The sequence below is a fragment of the Pistacia vera genome, unplaced genomic scaffold (assembly GCF_008641045.1).
Source record: "Pistacia vera cultivar Batoury unplaced genomic scaffold, PisVer_v2 Contig195, whole genome shotgun sequence".
Lineage (NCBI taxonomy): Eukaryota > Viridiplantae > Streptophyta > Magnoliopsida > Sapindales > Anacardiaceae > Pistacia > Pistacia vera.
The window spans coordinates 648156-666765 of record NW_022195996.1 but is presented as its reverse complement, the minus strand read 5'-3'; the positions used below and the strand labels follow the sequence as shown (position 1 = coordinate 666765).

Below are 18610 nucleotides of genomic sequence, written 5' to 3'. Positions count from 1 at the left end.
CTGGTAATTTTTGTAGTGGGAACAAAAACTGCGTGCTTAATTGCATTTAATAGTAATTTTTGCAGAGTTGATGGTTCTGGATTCATTTCGCTCATACGTCACTTTTGGGCAAAATACACATTCTCAATCATGTATTCCTTTCAGGTTGCAGACCACTAGCTGCCTTGCGTCATCAGATAGTGGTGAATGATGGAGAGTCAGCGTACGAACAGACACCGTAGAAAACCGACCTCTGTGGTTTGACCGGTAGATACTTTTCTTCTTCGGATACAACTCTTCCTGCAGTCGGTGTAGTGCTTAGAAAGCGCAAATTATGTGAGATTTATGTTGTGACTGGCATGTATTGGTATTTTCTGTCTATGGCCAATGTATGAGTCCATTACTTTTTGTGGTTTGAAATTTATGTTGACAACCCTTGAATGCGTGTTTTACTGCCAACATGACAATGATAAATTTTCTTTTTTCCGGTTTTGGGAGTTGGGGGGGTGCCTGGGGTAACTGGTGCTACAAGCCAAGAACTTAATATACATTATTACGCATAGATATCTTTCATGCCTGCAACTCTTTCGATATGTTTTTTCATTGCCATGCTATTGAAACTACCTGTGGTTGGGGTTTCATATCTAATTAAATCCAAGACCAGTACAACATACCCAGATGCATATTCCTTTTTGTCAGGTCCCCTGTATCATATATAATTTAACATATATATACAAGTTTAGAACTGATATTTGTTTTGAGTGTGAATAAACTCCTGGATAATGCAATTGGAACCAAGCTTCATCTCCTGGTATTTCATTTGAAGCTTCTATGAGATATTTATAATTTCTCATGCAGTTATTGTCCACGAAACATTGTCCTACTAATATCAAGACCCTGCTGTACTTTTACCCCCTAAATTTTGATGGTTGATACCTTTTATGTACTGGATCAAAATCCATAACATTCAAGTAATCAGCTGATCGGTTTTCCTGCTACAGGGGTATGACCTGCTTATATCAACAGAAGCATTGCACCACATTACACATCCTCATATTCTTTTTAGCAGTCTTTCATGTCTTATACAGGGCTTTATCCATGTTGCTTGCTGGGATCTAAAGGTAGAGACATCTTGTCAAAAAACCTGCCCTGCGTAATCCATTAGGTATGGTGTTTTTTTCCTCTGGTAACGCTGGATTTCAGTATAACCGATTAGTTTGTAGGACGATTCGCGGCTGGAAGAGTGGGAGCAGTGAGACTTCAAAACCCATGACTAGGAGTTCTCAAATGGTACATATATCATGAGAAAGTGAATATTTTTCTTTTTTCTTCATTAGTACAATTTGTGGCTGTGAAATTTGGGTCTTTGCGCCTCGAACTGAGTTTTGCCCCAGCTATACCTACATACCGCATTTATGCTCATCTTAAAGCTAATATCGATCTTATAATATGCCAGATCCTTCTATATTCAGCCTTACTCATCAGCACATCGTTTGTAAGAGCACACACCATTTTCTGGACCAAGCTTCCTACATCTTTTTATTTAAGTCCCATGTTCATCTTTCTTCTGTTTCTCTAGAGTAGTAACGCTTATGAGTCCCAAGTATGAATGCGATTATTTTAATTTGGCTTTCCAAGAAGACATTACAGTACAATATATATTAAACTCCTATCTCATTGGCAGGGGATGTCTTCTTTCCGACGATTTTTAGGTCGTTAGTAGGTCCTGACTACTTGACGTTGCGTACGGATTCATCAATGTGAGTTTTCAGTTAACAATTCACATTCCAAAGTTAGGAAAGTGGGGTCCTTCGGGCTCTACCCTGAACAATTCTGTTTAATGATAGGTTCATTTAGCTCCTGGAAGCAAATTTTAACTTCCAAAAATAATTAAACGTGCATTAGAGGATGCTTCAAGATTGTGGTGGGATAGTAATACTCTTTTTATTTAATGTGTTTTCTTATCATGCTATGTCTGCAGTTTTCTTGTACCACTCTTGCCTAATCAATTCCATATAGTTATATGTTTTCTGTCCTGACTTTTTTTTTCCTTTTTTTTGTTGTTATTGGCAGTCCTTCTTGTGGCATCATTTGTGCTTTTTGCTTGTAAACGTTAATGGTGAGTATCTCTCTCTCTCTCGATAATTGCCTTTTAACTAATAGATTCTGCACTTTAAATTGAACTAGATTGATAGTAGTTCTTAACATATTTATTTTCTTTCAGGATGGCAAGCATTTGTGGGCATCCTTTAATACCCGTGTGATTGGTAAGACATTTTTCTCTGCAACCTCTCATCTTGGCTTCTGAAGAGTTGAATTCTGAATACGATTAAATTGTTGCATATATCTTAGGCTCTTGAATGGACGCTTCCAATCCAGTTTTGACACCGATGGCCTCTTGAAATTACGAAAGACATGCGGTGTTCAATGGATGTCCACTTTACGGGCTCAGACAAATACTTTTGGTTGGTCGGCCTCATTTTAGTGTTCATCTCTTCACTTCGCTTTGTTCAGGTACGTGATGACCTCCTCTTCGCAATAGATGATCTTAATAAATATGATTAGAGGGAAATTGGTAAGTACGTAATCAACAGGAACAAATTACTTGCTGTAACGTTTTATGGCCAGCTTGTTCTAGTTATGCATAACGGAAGCTTCATTTTATAACTTACAAGAACATTCAAAGGGGTTGTCTTTTGCTCTTCATTCCCATCTGTTTCTTGTAAGAGATCCTACAGTGAAATTTTTGGTTTTGATACCCTTCCTGATATAATGCATCCATTCATTGATGCGGCTATTCACATTTCCATCTTCAAGTCAATGAACACAATTCTTCATCCTCGGTCTAACTAGTTTCCCTAAACTATTTTCTTTCAAAAGTCCTTTCTATATGGGACTCATCCTTGTTTTAGAGTTCCCCCAATTCTGTACTCTTTACTTTAATAGCTACTGGCCATTTAATTCTGCTACCTGCTCCCTGCGGTATCCTCGCACAGTGGAACTCTACTGTTCACTTACTTGTTTAGCTTGCAAACTTTATAACTGTTTCCAGTGACCCACTAACTATTCTTTTGTGCTTTTTGGTGCTTGCAGAATGCTTTCCGAGTATCATATTTCTTTTGATATGGTGGTAAAGAATCCTTCTATGCAAATTCACACTTACATACAGTCCCTCCTCCTCAGGTCGTCTCCTACTTTCATATTAATGCAGTTCAGAATTACATTATACCGAAGTTTTTCTGTTGTGTGCCAGTACTCTTTGGGATTGACTTCTTGCTTCTCATGCTATATCCGCTGCAATATTGAAAGTTGTCTTTTAGGTAATGGCATATTTGTCTCTCAGAACAGAAACACTTTCAATCAAATGCGAACAAAAACTTTTATTAGGTTCAAGAGGACATAATTGGTCCAATACTTACCCATCCCAAATAAACCCCGGTGTAGCATCTTACAATGTATCCTAATTATGAATTCATGGCGACCATATTTGTTGGGTTTGCAGGGTTTGTGTCTAGTTCTATGCAGGCTACATCACACTCCTCTGTATGCCCTTGTCACACAGGTACATGCGTTTGTCCTTGACGGACAAGGGTTGTTGTGTAAACAGAGTAGTATGGGTGGAGGCTTCAGATTATTTGTGTTTTCATGTTTGTTATTCTACAAGTTATGCCATGATTGAACTAAAAAATTACCCCTGTTTGATATCTTGTAATGGGTTCACGCATGAGAGATCAATCTTTGATGTAAACAAACGTCCAGGCCCTCAAGAAGTGTGCACATGGCAGTGAAGAAGCAGAAGAGGAAAGTCCCAACTCAACGCTAGGGGAAATGGGTGTGAACCCAGACTTTCAACAGTGCACTCTCAGCAGAACACGAGACTACAACGTTTCAAAACAACGGTCCTCTACCCGCTCATGACACTATTACGGACGACATATGTAGGCATCTATAATGAGCGATCCATTATCCACCAACAGGTGCAGGCTTGGTTTATAAATGTGGATAAAAATAACGATGAGCATTGTAATAGATGAACGCCCATCAGTCTGGGATATAGGATCATGAATAGCGACTGGTACTGTCTCATTGGGAAGCCTGCGTCTTGCGAAAGAACCATGAATGTTGTTTTCAGCAATGTGCTTAGGTGTATGCTGTTCTCATATTGTTGGGAGGAAAAATTTGATCATTGGTATAATGGAGTTAGGTAGGTAGTAGTGTCGAATATATTTATGGTTACATGACATGCTTGTTTTATAAATTTTGAGAGGAATAAAGATAGATTGGCTTTTGTTTTAAAGGCCCAAATGTCTTGTAATGATAAAGTGTAGTGAATTGGATTATGATAACGAGTGTACCGCCATCTAAACCACTCAACAGGATGATGATTTTCATGATAATAGAAGATTAACTGATCAAAATGCTTTCAACGCAATAGAACGCAAGTGACCAGTCTGTCACAAGGTGAGTTCCTTTGTGCTGAGCAAAGTTTTATTTTCCTCGACCTATTGTTGTATTAATAGAAAAGAAAGTATCTTGTCAATAATTGAGTGGAGCTAAAACATCGAGTTCTATTCTCATCAACATACACAGCTGTTACATCTTTCCATCCATAGTAGTCAACAATATCTGCTATAGCAGCCATCTGAAAGAGATCACTCTGTATTGTCCTAACAAAGAAGGGGTACTGAAGTGGAGATAGCGCTGGATCTGTTGCTGAAAATGATAACAGAGGGACATGAAGCTCATTGGCAATGTTTGAAACTAAATGAGCTGTAACTGAAAATTGAGGGCCTATGATCGCCACATTTTCCTTCTCCAATAACACTAAAGCTGTAGAAAATTATTAAAAAGAGGTTAAAAATTAGAATCAGTGGCTCATATAGCCATGTATGATTCTAATAATTTATTGGATAAAAATAGAAAACGATATGTTGGTAGGATTAACCCTCAAGCATGGCAGGAAAACCGCTGTAATTTGTGTCCTGCATTGTTAGCTTCAGCTTAGTTCCACCGATGATACTTGGGCTAGAATTCACATCTTCCACAGCAGCATCTATTGCAACTTTTACCACTTTGCCAATGGTAGAATTGAAGGAGAACACAGCCCCAACGTTTACAACAGTAGGAATTGTAGCTACATTCGTACCAACCCCACTTGAAAACAAATTGGATAAAACTACTAAAGCCAATAGCAAAATTTTAGTCATGGCGAAATGATCTAGCTAATCGCTTATCACTAACTCCAAAATCTCAGATTATTAAGCTAAGAACACAAGTAAACAACCAAATCTCCAACGTATGCACTAGAAACGCCAAAAGATGTGCCAAAATTATGTTAGAGAAAAAGACAAAATGTATGTGTTTAATCATTCATATTAATGTTATGTTAGGTTACACTAACAGAATTTTTTTTTTTTTTTAATTGGAGTGTTCGGATCAGTTTGTGTATACCTCAATTAATCTTTATGGTTTATTAAACACCTTATAAGCCCAGATAATCAAATAAGTCATAATATTATTACGGTAAATAATCTCAAAATTTAAACTCAAAAACTCAAGAAATAAAACAAATCTCTTTAATCGTTGAACCAACTTCTTGAGGTTTAGATTAAACGTATTTGATTGATAGTTATGAGTAAATCTAGAAATGCCAGGAGAAAAGGAAAAATTCCACCTTCTTATTCGTATTTTTACTCCACATTAATCACACTAGTTATCAGTTATACTTAACAATATAGTGACTATATGCAAGTCCAAAATACAAGTCAATTCAATTGTTAATAGTATATTTATGTATGTATGAACAATGGACGTTGACTCATCTTCCTTTTCTCTCCCCAACTCACCAATAAAAAACCGCCTTATAAAGTAAGCCGAATATATGAACCAAATCAACCTATAAAATATGTGAACGAGTGGGCCATTGAAGATTTCCCATGTCGTCATATTGATTAGCATGCAAGTACGATAACAAACGTATTTAAGAGTGATGCTATGGTTACTAACCATCTCACTATCTTTTATAAATATAATGCATAGTATAGGTATTATATGCATAATGTGGATACTATGTATAATTTTAATAAAAGTAATAAGAGTGTTAGTAAAACTCGTGAGTAAACATTGTATTTCTATTCATTTAATACCTGAGAGTATATTACAAACATCAATCATACCGTCTGATTATTTTTTTCCTGGGGCTCATTGAATTCAACATCAAACTTTCCAAAATGTTGCTGCAATTCTCTCTTTCTCTTTTGCTGGTGTGTGGTAATGTAGCCATGGCAGCTTCAAGTTCAAGCAGTAACACCTCCACGGAGAGGCAGATTAGTCAGACACCAACATGGGCTGTTGCTATTGTTTGTGCTGTTATCATCATCATTTCTATTTTCTTGGAAAAAAAACTCTTCACAAACTTGGAACTGTAAGTTCATTTACTTTTCTTATGCTTTTAGAAATTCTTTACTGCCAAGAGCTTCGTCATGTTTGTTCTATAACTGCCTTGACCCTTTTGATTATCTTGTTAACTTGTCATTCGGGTTCTTTATATTGTTATGTTTGGTTCTCTCTTTTTTCCCCCTTTTTTTGAGGCACAATAAACATTAAATTTCTGGTTTACATGTTATGTGTTTGAAGTTCTTTGATTTTCATTCCTCATATTGCTACTTAGTGCTGAGTTTTTACTCACTTTAGTCATGATTTAAGATTGGATGTTTCAACGGTTATACTAGTAAATATGTAAGATTCTCAATGTAGTTCAAATAGTGTTTGTTAATCTTAGAATGTTGTTGTATTCGGCCCTTTGATTGACTGTGGGTAATTTACTGGAATACAAATTCAGGTTCTTACAGAGAAGCACAAGGCGGCTTTGTTTGAAGCCCTTGAGAAGGTCAAATCTACTGGTAGAAGAATAAATTTCTTCTATACTTCTGGTAGTTTTTGGTGGTGGACCAACAAAATTGGGTGCTTAATTGATATTTATATGTAATTTTTGCAGAGTTGATGGTTCTGGGATTCATTTCGCTCATACTCACTTTTGGGCAGAAGTACATTATCAAGATATGTGTCCCTTTCAAGGTTGCAGCCACTATGCTGCCTTGCGTATCAGATAGTGTGAATGATGGAGATTCAAGTAGCGAATCAAACATCTGAACGACTCTTGTGGTTTGACCATAGATACTTATCTTCTTCAAGTACACACTCCTGCATGCAAGTCGGTGAGTGCATTAAAGCTCAAATTATGGTTCCTTTCTACATTTTCCTAAATTGATAGTAGGTACATGGTATAGTGGAGATTTATGTTGACTGGCATGTATTGTATTTTCTTTCTTGCAATGTATGAGCCATGACTTTTTTGTGTTTGAAATATTATGTTGACAACCTTCAATGCAGTGTTTTACTGCCAATGACCATGGTGAATTTCTTTTCCGGTTTTTGGAGTTAGGTGGGTGCCTCGGGGTGACCTTGGTGCTACAAGCCAAGGAAAACTTATATAAACTTATTACGCTAGATATCTTCATGCCTCAACAATCTTTCGATATGTTTTCATTGCCGATGCATATGACATTACCTGTGTGTTTGTAGATTATAATTAAATCACAAGACTTACGACATCCCATGCATATTCTTTTTGTTGAATATCTCATGTAGTAGTATCGACTTTAACATATATTCAAAGTTAGAACTAAATTTGGTTTTGAGTGATGAATGAATCCTGGATAATGCAATATGAACAAAGCTTCATCTCCTGGTATTCAATTTGAGCTTCTATGGAAAATTTATAATTTCTCATGCACATGGAAACACTGTCCTGCTAAGATGCAAGACCTACTGTACTTTACCTTGAAAATTTGATGGTTGATACCTTTCATATACAATCAAAATCCATAAAGTCAAGTAATAGCTAATCTGTTTTCTGTCTACAGGGGTATGAACCGCTTATATCAGCAGAAGCATTGCACCAATTACACATTCTCATATTCTTTTTAGCAGTCTTTCATGTCTTATACAGTGCTGTTACCATGTTGCTTGGGAGGCTAAAGGTATGAAATCTGTCAAAAAACCTTGCCATGAAATCATTATGATGTTATCTTTTCCCTCTGGTAACTACTGGATTTAGTTACTACCAATAGTTATGTTGGACAGACTCGGTGCTGGAAGAAGTGGGAGCAGTGTTGGACGATCGTCACTCACAAAATTAAACCTAAATACCATAGTTAGCGGTAATAAGGTCAATCCACAGAGACCAAGACTAACAACCTAATGTATATTTAAGTTAACGAAAGAGAATTGACAAAATGATTGATTAAAACTAAGGAAACTAATTACTTGCAGGAAATTAAAAGCATTAAATAATTGCTAATTAAACACAATATTAAAAGCGTTGTCGCACGGTTTGGTTTGACTCAAGACCAACTCTCCAATTCCTCTCCTCGCTCTTCAATTTCTTAATCCTACAAGGCTAGGTAAAACAATAGAAATATCTTCCGGCAATCTAGGCAATATCTATCTTGTTTCCCCGTCGTCTTAGTTACAGATCGATTGGTAAAATATCATTGACTAACTGAAAAATGCTAAACCCTTAAACCACTAGTTGGTACAACGTTACAAGTACAACCTATCAACCTGTATCATCCAATCAACTATTACACAACAAATGCATTCTTAGTAGAAATGATATTAAACGCTACTAGAACTTGATTGCAATCAGTACCGAAGCAATTTAAAATCATAATCAACATCAATAATCTCAAACCGACATTCAATTATGCGAAAAGTTATATTAATAAACGTTCTCAATGGACATTATCAATTCAACCGTCTAGCATCAGAATAATATTAAAGCATCGCAAACAAACTGAAACGAAAATAAATATAATCTGAATACAAGAAACTTAACCAATGTCCAACATTCAGGCTCATCCAACTAGTCGAGAGCTGATGAGGAGATCAATGAGTCAATCTCAATCTCGCCTATACCGTAACAGACAACCGAACTCGCCGCTCATGGTGGTGATGACGGAGGCTGAAACGGTGGAAACGGAGCTGATCATGGTGGAGAGGAGGTAACCGACAGTGATATGATGTGAAGAAAGGGCAAAAACAACCCACAGACAGCCCAGAATATGAACAGCCGCACTCGTCGAACGGTTAATTTTCAGGCGGGTCTTCCAGAACGGTAGCATAAATGGGATCCGAAGGTATCGATGGAAAGCTCTGGTGGTGGAGTTCAGATCAGGTCCGGGGAGGTGAGAAGTCACTGGAAATGAGCAAGATCTGGCCTGGAAGATGAAGAGGCACGACGGCGATTTGGTGGATTTCGGGTGTTTCGGGGCTGCTGAAGCTAGGGAAGTGTAGATCCGGCCATGGGGAAGGAGATCAAGTCTTGGGAGCCGAAACGCACTGGAAAACGGCGAAATCTCCCTGGAAGATAAAAGTCGCGGTGGTGGAAGGCGAAACGTCACAGTGTGGTGATGGTTCTCACGGTGGTGTTGACGGGATGATGAGCTATGCAAAGGGGAGATGAAACATCGCCGGAGAAGCTCATCAGAGCTGATCAGAGAAGGTGAAAAGTTTGGCAGGCGGCAGCCACTGCTCTGCGAACTTGCATTGTTGTTTTATACAAAATTTCGCAAATTCTATTTGGTCCCTATACGATTGAAACATGACAAAATCAGCCCCTAAAACATGACATTTTACCCCCTAAATAGCATAAATGAGACAAAATCACCCTTAATCCATAAACCACAACTTAATATCAACTCATATACTTTCCAAAATCATTCCAAAAACGTTAAATTCATAAGAAAATATTAGGACGTGATTTTCGGGAATAAATTCATAAATTCTTTAATTGTCTCAATATCTTCAATTTAATCACATATGAAGTATTTTTATTACCAAACAGAGTCACTTTCATGGCTCCAACAGCAGGAGACTTCAACCCATGACTATGAATTCTCAAATGGTATAATATTCATGAGAAACTGATATTTTTTCTTTTTTCTCATTAGTAAATGTTGTGGCTTGAAATTGGTGTTTTTTTCTCGAACATAATTATGCCATAGTTATATCTCAATACCTGCATTTATTTTCATCTTTAAAGCAATTGACTCTGTTAATATGCAATCCTTCTAGATTCAGACTTACTCATCAAACATCTTTTGTAAGAGCACACACCAGTTTCTGGACCAAGCTTCCTGTCATCTTTTATATTGTAATTGCATGTTCACCTTTCTTCTGTTTCTGGAAATAGTAAAGCTCTTATAATTCTTAATTAGTAATACAATTATTTTAAGTTGGCTTCAGAAACATTACAATACATATATCTGAAATCTCTATCTCAATTGCAGAGATGCTTCTTTCGACAATTTTTTAGGTTGTTAGTAGGTCTGACTACTTGACATTGCGCAATGGATTCATCAATGTGAGTTTTCAGTTAAACAATTCACAGTTCTAAAGTTAGGAAAGTTGAGTCTGTGGCTCTATCCTAACAATTCTGTATTAATGATAGGTTCATTTAGCTCCTGGAATGAGATTTAACTTCCAAAATATATTAAACGATCATTAGAGGACGACTTCAAGGTAGTGGTGGGAGTAAGGTAATACTCTTTTATTTAATGGTTTCTTATCATGTCGTGTTCTGCAGTTTTCTTGTACCACTCTTGCCTAATCAATTAGATGTCGAATATGTCTATCCTGACAATTTTTTTTTTTTTTTGGTTATTTGCAGTCTTGTCTTGTGGGCATCATTTGTGCTTTCTTGCTTGTAACGTTAATGGTGAGTCATCTTCTCCTGGAAAATGCCTTTTGAACTAAATGATTCTGCACTTTGAATTGAACTAGAAGTTGATATAGTTCAATTAACTATTTTTTTGCCTTTTCAGGATTGCAAGCATCATTTTGGCATCCTTAATCCCTGTGATTGTAAGAAATTTATTCTCTGTAACCATCATCTTGACTTACTGGAAGAGTTGAATTTCTGAATACTATTAATTGGTTGTAGATAATCTTAGCTATGGGAATGGAGCTTCAATCCATTTGACACGATGGCTCTTGAAATTATAGAAAGACGTGTTGGTGCAAGGGATGCCACTTGTACAGGTCTCAAACAAATACTTTTGGTTTGGTCGGCCTCATTTAGTGCTTCATCTCATTCACTTCGCTTTGTTTCAGGTACTGAATGACCTCCTCTTTCGCAGATAGAAGATCTTTAATAAATATGATAGAGTGCAATTGGAGTAAAGTAAGATACAAACGTGAACTAAATTACTTGCTGTAGACTTTGTTGTTTCTAGATATGATAAATGATAGCTTCATGTTATAACTTAAAGAACACTCAAAGAGGTTGTCTTTGCTCTTCATCCCATATGTTTCTTAAGTAAGAGATCATGAAGTGAAATTAATTTGCATTGGATACCCTTACTATTAAATGCATCCACTGAATTGATGCGGCCTTGGTGCTACATTTCCTCTTGAGTCAAGATAAATCAATTCTTCATCCTCATTTTATAATTTCCATACTATTTCTTTCAAAAGATCTTTCTATAGGGGACTCGAGCCTTGATTTGTAGGTCAATTATGTGACTCTTAGTTTTATAGCTTATGGTGTTGAGAAGGAAAGGTCAATGGCATTCATTGACAAATTATTTTATTAATTGTATATTTATTTAATTGCCTTTCATACGACTACCTAGAATGATAGTTATGTTGTAGGACACATTTGTTTTGTTGTCTTTATATTTAGACTACCTGAATAGACTAGCATGATTGTAGGAAAACTTTTGTATAAAGCTACGCCCCTTATTCTAAAATACAATTCAAAAGGCATATATTTTCTCATCTTTTCATGGTATCAGTCAGGCACGATACCCTAGCTCTGCGCATTGTCTTCTTTCTTTGCCTTCTTTTTTATTGTTTCTCTGCATCTGCTCCCTTTCTTTTGCTTCCTTTTATCGCTGTTTCTCTTTATCATGACTGAACAGCAACCTTCGAATGGAGGCAACTTGATGCTGCCAATCCATATTTTCTTCACCATTCAGATGCATCAAACAGGTCTAATCAAGGACACACTCATTTCAAGCGCAACCATAGCCATCAATCCTCAGTCAACAATGTCAAAGAAAGTCCATAATGCAAAAGTGCCATCAGTGACAAATGGGCTCTCTGATTTGCAATCCAGCAAATCTTTCTATCATGCGGTAAAGGAACAACACAATCTGCCAATCCTAAAGGTAATGCTGCTTCCTCAGGTTTGTTACAAAAATTGTTCGCCCTCCATCAATTAATTATCGACAGTGGTGCCACAATCACATTACTTCATCTCCCTTTGCTTGTCAACGGCAGTAAGAATCCTTTTGCCACCAGTTGCTATGCCAAGTGGAGAACAAGCTCCGATTACATCCATTGGAATTTACCTTTGAATTCTGCTGTTACTTTAAAAAATGTGCTTGGTGTGCCATCTTTTAAGGTGGATTTAATGTCTGTGAGTCGAGTTACCAGAGATCTAAATGTTCAGTAACTTTTTTCCCCATTGGTATATTTTGCAGGACTTGACGACGAGGACGACGATTGGTTTGGGTGAACAACAAGACGGACTTTATTACTTGGTTGCGTTAGCATCAGAGAAGTCAAACCTCAAACTCCATCTGCAGCAGCCACTTCTTCCATTCACCCAGTTCTCAGGTCACCTCCACCCTTTTGGCATCGCCGATTGGGGCATTTGGCTTCCTCTAGGTTAGATTTTATGGCAAAACATTTGTTAAATTTCCCTTTTCAGTCTAATAATGCTTGTGATGTTGTGCACTTGCAAAACAAAGTCGACTCCGTTCTCTGTTAGTTCATTTCTCTGTTCCTTTTGAATTAATTCATTGTGACATTTGGGGTCCTATAAATTGCCTCGCTTTCTGGTGCAAAATATTTTTTGACTATGTGGATGATTATTCTGATTCACATGGGTATTTTTTATGCATCACAAAAGTGAAACACAACATTACTTATCAATTTTTTCTCATTTGTCCAAACACAATTCCATGTTTCTATAGCCACATTCGGGTTGATATGGTGGAGAATTCTACTTTATGAGGGAATTTTTAAACAAAAAGGGACCACTTACCAACATTCTTATGTCTATACTCCTCAACAAAATGGGGTTGTAGAGCGCAAGCATCGCCATATACTTGAGTCTGCTAGAGCTTTTCGTTTTCAAGCCCACCTTCCTTCATTTTTGGGCAGAATATGTTTCTACTGTGTTCATATAATCAATCGTTTGCCCACACCACTTCTTTCTCGCCAAACACCTTTTGAACAACTTTATGGTAGACTTCCTTCTTATTCACATATTCGAGTTTTTGGGTGCCTTGCCTAGCTACTAATGTGCACGTTCCCCATAAATTTGATCCTCGAGCCAAACGATGTATTTTTCTTAGCTATCCAATCGGTCAGAAAGCTTACAAGCTTTATGACCTTGCCACCACAAAATTTCACTAGCCTGATGTTGTTTTTCATGAAACATTTTTCCTTATGAGTCCATTCCATCCACTTCCTCAATTCAGCCCCAGTGATTCCTCTTTCTGTACCTGATCTTCCCACCAGTCCACAACCTTCACCATTGGAGCCAATTCTCTTGCCCAACAACCCTCACAGCCAAATGCACCTGCTAGTCCTCCTCCCGAACCTATTTTACTCCGCTCTCAAAGACCGCATCACCCTTCCATGGCTTTACGTGATTATGCTGTCAACCAAGTAACATCTCCCAACCATTTGCCGTCTTTGTCATCAAGTCCACAAAAAGGTACGCGAATCCCATTTGCAATTTTGTCTCTTATCATCGTTACTCACCACAACATTGCTCTTTTATTGCTGCTGTCAGTCAAGATATTGAGCCTACATCTTATACAGAAGCAGCTTCTCATTCACATGGCAAGAAGCAATGCAATCTGAATTGGCTGCTTTAGAAGCTAATCACACTTGGTCTCTCACTTCTCTTCCTCCGGTAAGAAGCCTATTGGTTGTCGTTGGGTTTATAAATCAAACGACACTCGGATGGTACTATTGAACGTTTCAAAGCTCGTTTGGTTGCAAAAGGTTACACATAGTTGGAAGTATGATTACCATGACACTTTTCTCCCACTGCTAAAATGATTACTGTCCGTTTTCTATTGGCTTTAGCAGCTGCCAAGAATTGGTCTCTTCACCAACTTGATGTCAACAACGCTTTTCTTCATGGCGATCTCCATGAAGAAATTTATATGTCTCCTCTCCTGGTCTTCGGCGACAGGGGGAGAATCTAGTGTGTTGCCTTCACAAGTCGTTATATGCTTAAGCAAGCTTCCCGACATGGTTGCCAAGTTCCTACAGCTATCCAAGCTGCTGGCTTTGTTCAATCCAAAGCAGATTACTCATTATTCACATGTTAGAAAGCAAAAGTTTTACAGCTTTGTTGATATATGTTGACGCATTCTTATTACGGGTAATGATGTCAATGCCATACTAGCTCTAAGCAATTTCTACATAGTCATTTTCAGATTAGGATTTGGTGATTTGAAATATTTCTAGGCATCGAAGTTTCTCGGTCGAAGAAAGGTATTTCCATCTCGCAACGAAAATACTTTGGAAATTATAAAGATGGAGGATTTTGGGTGCTAAACCTGTGAACTTTCCCATGGACAAAACATAAAGCTTTCGGATTCAGGTGAATTGCTTAAAGATCCGTCTCAGTATAGGCGACTTGTTGGACGCCTAATTTATTTGACTATTACCCGCCGGATATCACCTATCGGTCCATGTGTTAAGTAGATTCATGCATGCACCACGGAGACCACACATGGAAGTTGCCTTGCGTGTATTGCGTTATTTGAAAAGCAGTCCAGGGCAAGGCTTGTTTTTCCCTTCTCAAAATATTATTTTGCGAGCTTTTTCTGATTCGGATTGGGCTGGTTGCCCAATATCTCGTAGATCCACTACGGGTTACTGTGTTTTTCTGGGATCTTCTCTTATTTCCTGGCGGACAAAGAGGCAGAAAACCATATCTCTTTCCTCAGCAGAAGCCGAATATAGAGCCATGACAGGTACTTGTTGTGAATTATCCTGGCTACGTTCATTATTGAAAGATTTGAGAATATTGCATCCGAAGCCAGCATTGTTATATTGTGATAACACAGCCGCCTTACATATAGCTGCCAATCCCGTTTTCCATGAAAGAACCAGATATATAGAGATGGATTGCCATTTTATTCGTGACAAAATACAAGATGGTTCAGTTGTAACCAAACATATTGTCTCAACAAATCAACTTACAGATGTGTTCATCAAGCCATTGGGAAAGGAAGCTTTCTCAACTATGATACGCAAGTTGGGAGTTCTTGACATTCACTCTCCAACTTGAGGGGGAGTGTTGAGAAGGAAAGGTCAATGGCATTCATTGACAAATATATTATATTAATTGTATATTTATTTAATTGTCTTTCATACTTAGACTACCTAGAATAGATTAGCATGATTGTAGGACACATTTGTTTTGTTGTCTTTTATATTTATACTATCTAGAATAGACTAGCATGATTGTAGGAAAACTTTTGTATAAAGCTATGCCTCCTTATTCAATAAAATACAATTCAAAAGACATATATTTTTCTCATCTTTTCATATGGCCATATAATTCTGATACCTCTCTCTGCGGTAATCAACCACAATGGATACTTCTACAGTTACTTGTTTACTTGCAAAGTTCAAAACTGTTCCGGTGACCATCTAACTCTTTCTGTGCTTATTGGGTGCTTGCAGAATGCTTTCCAGATCACATATTTCTTTTGGATATGGGTAAAGAATCCGTCTATGCAAATTAAACAATTAAATAACAGTCCCCGCTCCTCAGCTTCTCTTACTTTCATAATTAATGCAAGTAGCACAATTACATTATAACGAATTTTTTCTTTCTGTGCAGTACTCTTTTGGATTGTATTCTTGCTTCCATTCTAATTTCAAGCTTGCAATATTGCAAATTGTTTTCGGGTAAGCCATATTTGTCTTCTCAGTAACAGAAACACTTTCAATCAAATGCTTAACAACAAACTTTTTAGTTCAACACGGACATTAATTGTCTACACTTACCCTTCCAGTAACCCGTGTAGCATCCTTGCAATGTATCATAACAATTTTGAAGCTTTGGAGGTTGAACTTAAATTGATATCGTAAATTTTTCGGCTGCCTTGAATTCATGGCTGAATATTTGTTGGGTTTTGCAGGGTTGTGGTCTTGGTTCTATGCAGCTACATCACACTTCCTCTATATGCCCTTGTCTCTCTGGTACATTTATTTTTCTACAAAAAAGTTGGATGAAAACAACGATGTGTGCAATACATTAATCCTTGACCAATTTGTTAGAACAAGTAGTATTTTTGGAGCTTCGTATTATTTGTTTTCCTGTTTCATTTCATGTTTGTTATTCTACAAGTTATGCATGGTTGAACTAAATAAAATTATCCCTGGTGAGAATACTTGTAGATGGGTTCACGCATGAAGGAATCAATCTTTGATGAACCAACATCCATAGCCCTCAAGAAGTGGAGCTTGGTAGTGATGGAGCCGAAAGCGGCACTGAAGAAGCGGAAGCAAGGAAAGTCCCCAACTCGAACGCCAGGGGAAAGTGTAAGCCTAAGCCCTTCAACATTGCACTCTCAAGGAGGACACAGACTACAACGTTTCAAAACAACAGGTCAATCTTCACGCTTATACACCTGTGACGACAATGAGGCATCTGATAATGATGCTAATCCATCATCACCGAAATCACCAACAGGCAGCTTTGTTATAAATGTGGATAAAAATAACGATGGAGTAATTGAAGTAAATGAACCCCATCATGGGGAAGATAACAGCAATGAAGGTGACCTCTCATTTGTTAACCCTGCTCTGGCGAATGAACCATGATATAGTTTCAGCACTGGTGTAAAATTTGAAGGGATAAATATAGATTGGGCTTTGTTTTAAGCCCAAATTTTGCTTAATGATAGGGTTAGTGGATTGGATTAATGAATAACAGATTTTAGGCATCTAAAACATCACACGGCATGGATGAATCTTATGATAATAGAAGATTGATGTTCAAAATGGTTTCAACCGCAAATTAGACAAAGGTCTTTCATCGTTAGCTTCAGCTTAGTTCCACCGAGGATACTTGGGTTAGAATTCACACCTTCCACAGCAGCATCTGCTGCAACTTTTACAACTTTGCCAATGGTAGAATTGAAGGAGAAAGCAGCCCCAACGTTTACAACAGTCGGAATTGTAGCTACATTTGTACAAATCCCAGTTGAAAACAAGTTGTATAAAACTACTAAATCCAATAGCAAAATTTTAGTCATGGCGAAATGATCTAGCTAATCCCTTACACTAACTCCAAAATCTCAGATTCCCAGACATATGAATTACATCCATGGAGTCTGTTTGTCAACATCCAAAACATTGAATATATATTTCTTACACGTTGGTTGATTCATTTCCAACTGTTTTATAGAAATTTTGTGGAACAATGTGATCATTTTATGCAATCATTCATAATTTATAAAGTTTAGTGCATAAACTAGGGGCAGAGTGATACAAACCTGAGTCAATCATTTGACACGTTAATTAACTTTCTAGAATACAAACCTGAAACTGAAGTGTGAAACGCGGCTCATCCAAGTTATTCAAATCTAACCCCACCATGCACAGTTAGATCTGCACTTTATATATTTTGTTTTTGTTCTCATATGTCTGGAACTACAACCAGCAGCAATGGTCAATGGCTCAATGCAAACTACCCAAATATTGAAAGAAAAGGACCCCCTCTTATTTGTACAATTAGTCAATAATCCCATATCAGAACTTAGCTAGGGCAATTCCGATCTCACCAACTGCTTTTATTAAAGCAGTTAATGAAGAACATCTTTAATTTTGGAACAAGGACTCGAGTTTTCGTAATTAATTTGAAGGGTCCTAAGGATGGAGCCTCCATATTCCTTGAAGCCATTCGGTACAGGGTCAATTAATGAGCATTTTTAAAGTTATTATACAGGAGAAAGCTACGCAAGCGGTATAATTAATGAGAGAAACAGAGGAACAGAGGAGAGGAAATATGTCACACCGCTTCTCATTAAAGTAGAAGATATAAATACAAAAGATTGTAACAGATTGGAAATGTATCCTAAAGATAAGTGTACAGCTGTAACTTAAAATACAAATTCAAAAATTAAACAATCAGAAGTAATTGCAACAATTTATGAGAAGGAATCAGAAGACTTCTCTAATATACCCCCTCAAGATTGGGGTCGTGTGGCGAGACCAATCTTGGATTTAAGTAAAAGAAACCGAGACTTCGGAAGAGGTTTTGTAAGGGCATCAGCAAGCTGATCATCACTTGAAACATGAAAAACACACAAAATGTCATTTTGAACTTGCTTACGAATAAAATGAAAATCAGTAGCAACATGCTTCATCCTGAAGTGAAAAACTGGATTAGAGAAGTCTTCTAGGAGATGTAATTGGTTGTGGTGAGTTTGAGTGGAGCTAGGCAGAGATATTGATGGAGATGAAAGAAGTGTTCGATTCATTTGTGCTTTGAATAACAGGTGGAGAGTTGGAATTATTGATT

At 37.4% G+C, this 18610-nt stretch overlaps 1 pseudogene; it reads left to right on the top strand.

Moving 5' to 3' along the window:
- The first annotated feature begins 6209 nt into the window (after nucleotides 1-6209).
- LOC116127714 lies at nucleotides 6210-17324 on the top strand (annotated as a pseudogene).
- Nucleotides 17325-18610: the final 1286 nt, after the last annotated feature.